A 9,266-nucleotide genomic window follows, 5' to 3' on the forward strand; every position below is an offset into this window, starting at 1 on the left:
AACTTTTATTATTAGTTTTAACAATTTTCTATGAAATATTTTGAAGTTTTCAATTTAGCTATAATATAACTAAATATTTCTTAAAAATGACCAACCCAAACCTGAGTGTTGGACTGAGAGATTTCATTCTTACTCTCATTTTACAGCACGCAATGCTGCAGTTTCAAATTTTGTTTTAAGTCACTTGGCAACATCCCCTGAGGAAAGCGATGGTACAGTACTACAAAACATCTCTTTTCCTGGCAGGACAAGCGAAGATGTTCTTTTAGCAACTGTGTGTCACCTAAGTAATCATTTACCTAGATTCTAAGTGAGACTACAGTGAGGTACTACGAGACGTAGTGCAGAGTGTCCCTGAAGGGGAGTCCAACACTCACCCTTGATTGCACAAAGTCAAAGCTTGTCAAAGTTTAAGTGAGGAGGCAGAATCAAATGACAGTTAGATTACTAGCACTTGCTATGGATTTAGACAGTGTGACAGAAGCATTCTGAATGCAAGCATCTATCCCCCTAAAATGCAAAAGGTAACTAGACAGGAAATTAACATAATGTCAGATTAAATGATGTCACAAGTAGGACATGTGGGAATAAGAAAATGTGCTTGCAGGTGAGTCACCCAACAAAAGGAAGTTGATTAATTGTTGACTCAGGAGGGTGTGTAAATTCTAGCTTCAGTCTCTTAACTGGCCTGTCTACCAATTCAGAAACTGGATCTTCTTTGGGTGAGAAAGATGTACCTAAAATTGTATGCTCAGCAATTTTGAATCACTTTAGACTTTTTTGCGCTTATCAATAAGGCAAACATAACCTGCAAGACTAGGGCACAAGATAGTAAGTATTTATAATCACAGATGACAGTCCATGTGTAATAGACTCAAACTGACATTCATTAGACAACCTTGGAAGTAATAGAAATGTAGAGTCCAGTGTCTTTAGAGGATTTTGGAACATTCTGATTTCTGCCTGCAGTAAGCATTTCAGCTTAAAAAAACTTTAAGAAGTATTTCATCTCCCTTGATCTACAAGGAGCTCACTTAATGACACCCGGGTTCTATTACACCTCATTGCTGTGCTCAGACCATGCCTGTTTGCTCAATATTATTAGAGATATTGATGCTGTTGGAATACTTATCCCCAGCACTTGTAATTTCTTGTTGATCACTGGGGGCAGATTGAGAAATTTATCTCTTGATGTAATTTTTTTTCTGTGGTGGTAATTTTAGGATCCAGATAAATATGTTTTATTATAGTTTCTGGTAACTTTTAAAATGTTATCGAGTTCTCTTGAAGCCTTGGTTAATTTCATTCATTTGCCATTATAATGTAGACCACTGTTTTCAGGCCAAAGTTCGCCTCTGCTTAACATGGAATATCAGTTTTTCTTTAGAGTTAAACTGAGGATTAAATCTGAGGCTTAAACTCCCCCAGTTCTTAAGAATTCTTCCAGTGTGTCTGGAAGTATTAACATTTGGTGTCCCTTCTGAACCATCAATGCTCATGGAAGCAGCAGTCAAGAGATCAAAAGACTCATTATATCACGTAAATCTGCTGCATAAGACCTCTCCAGAGCACTGAAAAGAAGGATGTTGCTTGGAATACTAAATGCATCTGATCCAAGCCATGGTACTTCCCATTGCCTCATGTCCATGTGAAAGTTGGACACTGACCAAGCAAGACAGAAGAAGAATCAATGCATTTGAATTGTGGTGCTGGAGAAGACTATTCAAAGTACCATGGATTGGTCAGAGGACAGCAGCTCTTTCTTGAAAGAAGTAGAATGTTCCTTTTGAGGCCAGGATGGCAAGACTTTGTCTTATATACTTGGACATATTGTCAGGAGAGACCAGTCTCTGGAGAGGGTCATCATACTGGGTAGGGCGAAGGTGCAGTGACAAAGAGGAAGGCCCTTGGAGAGATTGATTGGGACAGGGGCTGCCACAATGGGCTCAGGAAAGATTGTGAGGATGGTGCTGGGCCAGGCAGTGCTTCCTCTATTGTGCCTGGGGTCACTATGGGTCAGAACGGACTCAATGGCACTGAACAACAACATCTGAAAGAGCAAAGGAATATAAGGCAGAGACCTTGAGTGCCCTCTTACTTCTCGCCATGTTAAAAAAACAAAACCTGTTTGGAAGAAAGAACCCCACCCCCTGCCCCCCTCCCTTATGAAGCTGGGCTTTCTGAATTGACTGGTCCTTCCTGGGTAGCCCTCACTACCTCAGCCCTATCTGCTGAGGCCTATTTGTCACTGACTGTCAGGAAACGCTCCAATACCTGCTGCTCAGCTAAAAGTTTTAGCTCTGGACTATGGCTAAATTCCCTGAAGGCAAGGGAATCAGTGAAAAGAGATGACGATGTCAAAAGGCCTTTAGCATAGCTTCTGGGATTTACAAAGAGTGCCAAGCCAGTAAAGATGTTTCGTTGAAGATAGGAACATTCTCCTAAGATCCACAAAATAAAAGTGCATCTTGGTTCTATTTGTCCAAAGCTAGTGGGGGACAGTGACCTGAGATAAAATTCCACATCTTGTGCCTGGGTTTGGATTTGTGACAGGTCCGAGCCCATGGGCCTCTGACAGTGTCCCAGGCCAAAGCAAGCTGTCACCCGGAACCATTGCCTGGCTTTCCCTGGTGGGCTTCAGGCACTGAAGCAGGTTGCACAGTGGAAAAAAAAAATCTACATCTTTATAACTGCTTCTTGCTACTGCCAGTAAGTCAACTTGGGCTTGAAACAACACTATAGGACAAGGTGTAGCTACAAATGTTTATAACGGTAGAAAGTCTCCTCTCTCTCCATGGAGTGGCTGGTGGTTCCACACCACTGACCTTGCAGTTAGCAGCCCAGACTTTAACTACTCAGCTGCCAGAGCCCTTGATGATAGTTTAAAAAGACAGAACATTACCCTCGCACCCCAACAAGGGCTTGCTTTCTACAGTGTTCTAGTAATAATGGCTTTGCTCCAGATCTGAATACACTAAATTATAGCAAGCCTCTTTTAAAGTAGTTACTTACATATAGAGATAACCTGAAATTGTCCATTTATTACCACATGACGAACCTAAGGAAACATTCAGTCTATTTAGTGACTAGGTTCTATTTTGAAAACAACAACAAAAATGGATTAGCTGTAATCCATGTTCCCTGGCACCTTTCACAATTCCAGAAATCTGGATTTAGTCTGGTAGGTTCCAACTTCAAAATATTAGTCTTTTTCATAAGCCCGTATTTGCAGAAGATCTTTGGTTAGATGCCTTAGAGCGAAATTTAAGGGGAAATTTACAAACAAATGCAAAGCTGAGCACGGACTAAGGGACCACTGCTCCAAGCCATGGTATCTCCATTGCCTCATATGCGTTTGAAAATAAGACACTGAACAAGGAAGACCAAAAAAAGAAACAGTGCTTTTGAATTTTGATCCTGGTAAAATATTGAAAGTACCATGGACTGCCAAAGAGACAAAAAACCCTGTCTTTCCTGTCTTGGAAGAAGTAACAGCTAGAGGACTCAGTAGAGACAAGATTGGCAAGACTCCATCTTACGAAGTTTGGACATGTGGTCCGGAGAAACCAGGCCTTGGAGAAGGACATCACTGTGGTAAAGTAGAGAGGTAGCAAATGAGCAGAAGGTCCTCAGGGAGCTGGACTGATACCAGTCTGCAGCAATGGGCTCAAGCATGAGAACGATTGTGAGGATGGTGCCGGACCAGGACATGTTTGGTTGGGGGTACAAAGGGTTACTATGGATCAGAACTAATTCCTGGCACCTAACAACGACAGCATGTGTACTGTTTAATTTAATTGGCCAGGGGACATTGTTGAGGAATGTTGCATCTATGTTCACAAGGGATATTGGTCTGTAGTATTCTATCTGGGTCATTCTTTGCCTGGTTTTTGTGTCAGGGTTAGGCTGACTCCCTATATTGGGCCCAGGAGCTTGCTCTCCTTTTCTCTGATGTCAACTCTCCTCTGGATGCACAGTGGAATCCCCGGTGAAGCACTTTTTATGTTGGAGTTTTTTAATGACCTGATGTATTTTTTTCTGTTCTAGTTCTGTTGAGGTTTTCTACATTACTCTGTGTTAACCTGGGTAGAAGGTATGTTTGTAGAAGTTTGTCTATTTCATTTAGGTTTCTGAATTTGTTAGCGTATAGTCTCTCAAAGTACTGTGTTATTAACTGCTTTTATTCCGATGCGATGTCATTCCTTGCATTTATTAATCTTGCTATTTGCATCATCGCTTTATTTTTTCTTCTGCTAAGCTTGCCAGTGGTTTGCAAATTTTGTTAATCCTTTCAAGGAACCAGTTTCTTGTCTCGTTGAGTTTTTTCTATTGATTTTCTGTTTTCCGATTTATTTATTTATCTCTGCTCTTATGTCCATGGTCTCTTTAGCTCTGGTCATTGAGGGCTTATTTTGTTGCTCTAGTTCTAGTTGTTGAAGATGCTAGATAATAGACATGATTCTACTTTCTTTTATCACTTTACCGATTGCTGTAATTTTGTCTTTGAGTACTGCATGTGTTGCGTGCCCAAAGTTTCATTATGTTGGATTTTCTTTCTCGTGTGTTTCAAGAAACTTTACATTTTTAGTTCTTAGTTCCTAAATTACCCAGTCTTTTGTAAGAAGTGTGTTGGTCAGTTTGCAGGTATTTTTTCCCTTGCTCTTTCTCATGTTGGTTTCTAATTTTACAGTGTTGTGGCCTCAGAATATGACTTGTAATATCTCAGTTCTTTCCAACGTATGAAAACTTTCTTTGTCCAAATATTCGGTTCACTCGATAGACTGTTGTGTGTGCAACTGGAAAGATGTACATTGTGCTATTTGGGGGTGGAGAGCGCTCTGCATATCTAGGAGATCAAATTGATTAATTGTGCTTCTTAATTCTTCTGTATCTTTACCAGAGATCTGTTCTTCCTCTAGAGTGGTGTACGGAAGTCCCCTACGATTATTGCTTTATTGTCTTTTTAAAAAAAAAATCACAATTTTCTTAATTGAATTATCAATTAAATGAATCAATAATAATGGGATAAAAGCTCCCCCAAAGCCCAGAACATTTCCATTATTTACAAAGTAACAAAATTAGTAAAAATCTACTGTTATTAACAAATACAAATCCGACTATTTGAACCAAAGGGAGCGTCCACAGAGACCTGGACAAAAAGGGGAAATGTGTGTTCTTTTTCTGTCTCCGATTTTATTAGTGTTTGTTTAACGTGTTTTATGGGTCTTTTCACTGACTGCATATATGTTTATAAGGAATATGACATCTTGGTTGTTCCTTTGATAATTAAGTAATGCCCCTCTGTCTCTCACGATGGATTTTGCCTTAGAATTTATTTTAAGAAAGCTTAATATTGCCAAGGTTGCTTTTTAAAAGTCACCATTTGCTGGCAATATTCTCCCCACCCCCACTACCCATCCTTGATTAAAAATTCATTGTTGTCTGTGTGTTTAAGGCGTGTTTCCCGAAAGCAGTATAAGGATGGGTCCTGTTTTCTTATCTAGTCTGTCACGCTGTCTCTTTATTGATGCATTTAATCCATTACATTCAGTGTTATTACTGATATACATGGGTTGGTTGCTGTCATTTTGCTGCGTGATTTTTTATGACATTTTTCCTTTGTTCTTCCTGAATTTCTGTGCCCAGTTCCTTTGGTTTGTAGATTTTCTTTCCCTTCTTTGCCTTTGCTGCTGTTTAATTTTTATACTAAGTATTTGTAGTTTTTCATTTTTTATTATGATAATCTTTTCCATTTTCTTTGAGATCACATTGTCATTTATTATTTTCTCCCCATATTTAAGACGGTCTATTCTCTCTTGCTCATTGCCGTCAAGTCAATTCTGACTCATGACGACCCTAACTGCTAAATGCAATTAGTCACCACCAGCCTCTCCCTGGGAAAAAGATGAGGCTATTGAATTTTATAGAGAATTATGTCTTGAAAGGTTACCAGAGCAGTTCTGTGCTAGACTTCATATGGGGTATGGTCAGTTATTATCGACTTGTGGCAGTGTGTTCGGTTTGTGTCTTGTTGGTTTTGTTTATTCTCTCTTACACACAGCTTGTCCTCTTTTTCATTGGAATGTTTTGGATCCACACATTTCCCTCTATTTCCATTGTGTTTGTCTTCTTTGAGGAGTTCTAGCCCTTTCCTTATTTTCAGTCTTGTAATTTTGTTTTCTTTTGAATACTCTCGTAAGTGGGTTACTTTCTGGGTACTAATGGCCCATATGTTGATCTCAAGTTAATGTCTGCTGTTGTCGATTCTCTGTCTAAAACAATCCCTTTAGCAATTTTGGGGGAGATAGTTTTGTTTTTACAGAGTGCTTTATTTTCTCTTTATCTGGAAATATTCTTATTTCTCCCTCATATTTGAGGACATTTTTGCTGGATATCATTATTGGTTGGCAATTTTTGCCTGTTAGTGTTTTATATGTGTCATTCCATTGTTTTCTTGCCTGAATGGCTCTGGCTGAAAAGTTCTGACTATATTCTTGGTGGTTTTCGCTTGCAGGTACTTCCCCCCTAGACGCATGGAGGAGTCTGTCTTTGTCTTTGGTATCAGTGAGTCTGACTGTGATATATCATGATGGTTTTTTTCTGGGGTCTCTTTGCTTGAGGTTCTCTCAGCTTCTTGAATAGTTATTTTCTTCATTGCTTTTGCTGTTAGGGATGTTTTCTTTCAGCATTTCTTCTACTCTTTTCCCAAGATTTTATTTCTTTATTTGTTTCATCCTATCCTAGAATCCCAGAAACACAAATTGTTCCTCTTGATAGTGTCCCATGTAATTTTAAGGTTTTTTTTTTCCTCTGACATTTGCTCTTTTTGTTGATTGTTCTTCTCATAGATTGAAATGGAGAGATTTGTCTCCAAATTCCAAAGTTTGGCTTCCCATTGCTTCTGTTCTATTATTTTGCTTTTTAAAAGTGTTGTCTGATTCTGTTATCTTAGTATCAGTCTTCTAGAATTCCATTGTTGTTGTTGTAATGTGTTCAGTTTCTCAATGGTTTCCTATAATATTCTCATTCTTTTAATCCATCCATTCTCCATCCATTCCCCAAATTTCTTTCAATCATTTGTCCCTCTCTACCTAAACATTTTCTTCCATTCTTTTTCTGTTAATTCCAGTCTTTTCTTCATCAAAGAAGGCCTTTGGATTTAAGTTATTGTGCATTCATGTTTACCTGTCTCTCCTGTTTTTTCACGTGGAGTCTGTGGCATCATGCTGCAGCTGTTAGGGATAGCAGGCCGGCTCCATTGTGTGGAGGTAATTGACTCTGTCAACTCGAGCAATAGAAACCACAATAATAGTCACAGAGAACACACAACAGAAACAAATACATAAAAACACACATTTTGCCATTGTGACTTACACTTTTCTCAGTCCTGACGAATAGCTGGATGTAGTGGCCAATTTTCCTTTTGGGCACTCTATAGGTATGACCTCCTCTAAGTGGGGAGGGCTGTGCTATGTTTGTAGCTGGTCTTGTGGAAGCACGGCAGCCCGTGTGATGACAACATTATGAACTTGGCCTTGGTGTGCAGAATACAGGCCAGGTCCACAGCCGTGGGTTCATAGGGTGCTACAGCAGGGTTTGCAAGGCAGGTCAGGAACGTGGTGGCCGGTGTGGAGGAACACTTTCGCTTTAAGGTACATGTCTCATTCTTGTGGGGTTGCCTTATCTCTTCTGTAAGACTTGTAGAGCTGAATCCTTTGGAAAATGACTTGTAGTCCTCCTCCGTCTGAATGGTAGGCTCCTCTTGTTTCAGGGAAAACAGAAACACAAGCTTCCTTGACTCTAAGGCAGGGGAGTTTGTTTTTTCTCCTTTGTCCATACACACACACACACACACACTGCTCTCTCACTTGCTTGCTCCTTCTTTTACTGCTTTAAACAGCTACAGTTGAAACATTTTACCATTAGTTTTTTCAAAGATGTCTGCAATTCAGTTCTTATACGCCTTTAAACCATTGGGCTGTGCTGTAATATCAGTTTTGCTGCCCTGGGATATCACCTGGGATCTTAAAAAGTATGATTGTTTTGTTCTCACCTTCAGACATGCTGATTTAATTGCTATGTGATAATACAGCATGAACATTTTTACAAGCTCCACAGTGATTGTATTATGCAGCAGTGGTTGAAATCACCGTGCTAGGGGATGAATGTCATATCAAAATGGCTATTTTTTCAACCTCCTAGTTAAGTGAAGGAGGAGCCTGGGTAGGGTAGTGGTTACGAGTTGGGCTGTGATCTGCGTAGTCAGCAGTTTGAAACTACTGGAGAAACATCGGACTTTCTACTCTCATAAACAGTTACACTCTCAGAAACTCACAGAGAGGTCCCCATGAGTCAGCATTGACTTGATGGCAGTGAACGTTGACTTAAAGGACCTCTAGTGGTTCGGTGGTTTGCCAGGCTGCTTACTATAAAAGTCAGCAGTTTGAACACACCAGCTGTGCTTCCTTGACAATTACAGCCTTGGGAACATTGAATGGCAGTTCTACCCAGTCCTCTAGAGGGGTTATGGCTTGAAATCAACTTAACGATAACAGTTTTTTGTTTTGTTTTGCTTTCCATTGTTACCTGTAATACCCTGTCACCAACACTGACAACTCTCTGAAAACACACCTCTGAGTGGAATCACGTTAGGCTGTGTGAATACTTAGTATCTATCATTTGATTCTGAGTGGAATCACTTTAGGCTGTGTGAATACTTAGTATCTATCATTTGATTCTAAATCTTTGGGGACTTCTACAAGACTAGGCTTAAAAGAATTACACTTTACCATCCAGTTAGTTAAATAAGAAATTTTGGAATTATGAATATGAAAGAACATCATTGGTAACATATCAGAACTTCAAAAGCTTTGGGAAGAAATGGAATTTTGGGGCAAACTTTTCCACGATCCCTTGTATGTGCAATATAGTTCTCAAATACTTATAATCACAAGTATTGTAGTATATTGCTATCTGGAGTGATACCAGTAATAGTTTTAATCCTATTTTTGTGAAATATCACATTGGCTTACATCTTTGTTTATAATCCCCAACTTGTGATCTTGCCTATATTCAGGTTTTGAATATTTTTAAAGAGAAATGGAATGTGGTCATTTCTTTGGCTAGCTTATTAAAGAGTCTTCAGCTATTCAAATTCATCACACTAAGAACAGGCTGCTGAATTAGCATCCTCAGCTGGGCACTCACATACCAAGAGGACTATACTTCTGATTGAAGTAACCACAATAACTGAGCAAATGCACTCA

General features: G+C 39.4%; 1 non-coding gene across 1 annotated transcript; it reads left to right on the top strand.

Annotated features, from left to right (window-relative positions):
* The first annotated feature begins 2,530 nt into the window (after positions 1 to 2,530).
* On the top strand, positions 2,531 to 2,664 carry LOC115868180. The gene has a single exon (XR_004045464.1). It is a non-coding gene; the product is annotated as a small nucleolar RNA SNORA42/SNORA80 family (small nucleolar RNA).
* The last annotated feature ends 6,602 nt before the right edge of the window (positions 2,665 to 9,266 follow it).

The sequence above is a fragment of the Echinops telfairi genome, unplaced genomic scaffold (assembly GCF_000313985.2).
Source record: "Echinops telfairi isolate 266 unplaced genomic scaffold, ASM31398v2 ScPeMD7_7;HRSCAF=31, whole genome shotgun sequence".
NCBI lineage: Eukaryota > Metazoa > Chordata > Mammalia > Afrosoricida > Tenrecidae > Echinops > Echinops telfairi.